Raw genomic sequence first — 1,241 nt, 5'->3', positions numbered from 1 at the left:
TATATATATATATATATATATATATATATATATATATATATATATATATTTATATTTATATATACGGAGAGAGAGAGAGAGAGAGAGAAAGAGAATGAACGGAACGCACACCCACGAAACCGCGCACGCACACACACATAGGTATTTATGGTCGTTTGTAAAACAGATACAAGGCCTAACAGGTATGCATAGTAGAGACTGGCAGTGAGTGAATGATTCAAATAAATGGGCAAGTGTTCTGGGTCGTTTTGTAGGTGTCATGGAAACGTGTATGTATACATTCCCTCATATACGCAAATCGCATAAATGGAGAAGTATAGCTAGAAACAATTTCAATCACAAATATAATATACAGGCTCTTATATCTTTATATGTGTATACATATATAGATACGTAATAGATATACATAAACAGGAATATTTAGGTGCAAACGTATATGAAGATAACATACTTACTATTATACACGCTGTTGTCATGAGGTTATTTTCAAATTGTATATATATCCGTACATTCAATAAATAATGTATATATTTGCCAGTTATTTTTTTTCTTTAGCATTCACATATATATATACACACGCACACACACACACTTATATAAGTATATACAGATATACTAAATGTAAGTGCTCATTAAGAAGTGGTCACTTTATCTTCACGTTTGGGAAAATCCATTTTCCTTTCGTTTTTTTTTAATAAATATATATATCTGTGTATTAACTTGTACATATATGTGCTTTGATGTCTATATGTATGTGTGTGTGTGTGCGTGTGTATGTGTGTGTATATACACACACACTCGCCAAGTAATAACTGGTATCTTTTTAAAGTGGTGTCTCGTTTCTGTCTTGGTGACAAGGAATTACAAAAAAAAATGCCTGTATGTCCAAGATGAGGGGAAGAATATGATAAGGACGACGATGAAACGGTCGGTTGCGGTTTGCTTGTTATTCGCTTGTTTCTGTGGCTTGAGTGAAATCGGAGGATGAGTGAGAACAGTCAAGAAGGGGAGTGGGAGTAAAAAAAACTGGGGAACAAGGCGGAGGAGAAGGAGGAGGAGATACCTCACACAAAACCAAAACTACTTGGTGTGTGTGTGTGTGTGTGTGTGTGTGTGTGTGTTACTGGTTCTTATATATGTAAAACACAATCTTTACATATATATATATATATCTTAGAATTGTTTAAAATAAATAAATAGACATGATATAATGTCTAACAGTTGATGCATGCTATCTCTGG

General features: G+C 33.5%; 1 long non-coding RNA gene across 1 annotated transcript in view; it reads right to left on the bottom strand.

The window, feature by feature from the left end:
• Positions 1-1,235, bottom strand: part of LOC106875877 (uncharacterized) — a 266,180-nt gene extending 264,945 nt beyond the window's left edge. The window contains exon 1 of the long non-coding RNA XR_008263507.1: positions 456-1,235. This is a non-coding gene — a long non-coding RNA (uncharacterized LOC106875877). The remainder of the gene's footprint in view (positions 1-455) is intronic.
• Positions 1,236-1,241: the final 6 nt, after the last annotated feature.

The sequence above is a fragment of the Octopus bimaculoides genome, chromosome 2 (assembly GCF_001194135.2).
Source record: "Octopus bimaculoides isolate UCB-OBI-ISO-001 chromosome 2, ASM119413v2, whole genome shotgun sequence".
In the NCBI taxonomy this organism is placed as follows: Eukaryota; Metazoa; Mollusca; class Cephalopoda; order Octopoda; family Octopodidae; genus Octopus; species Octopus bimaculoides.
Note: the sequence above shows the minus strand (reverse complement) of the source record. Positions and strands in the feature narration are given on the sequence as shown.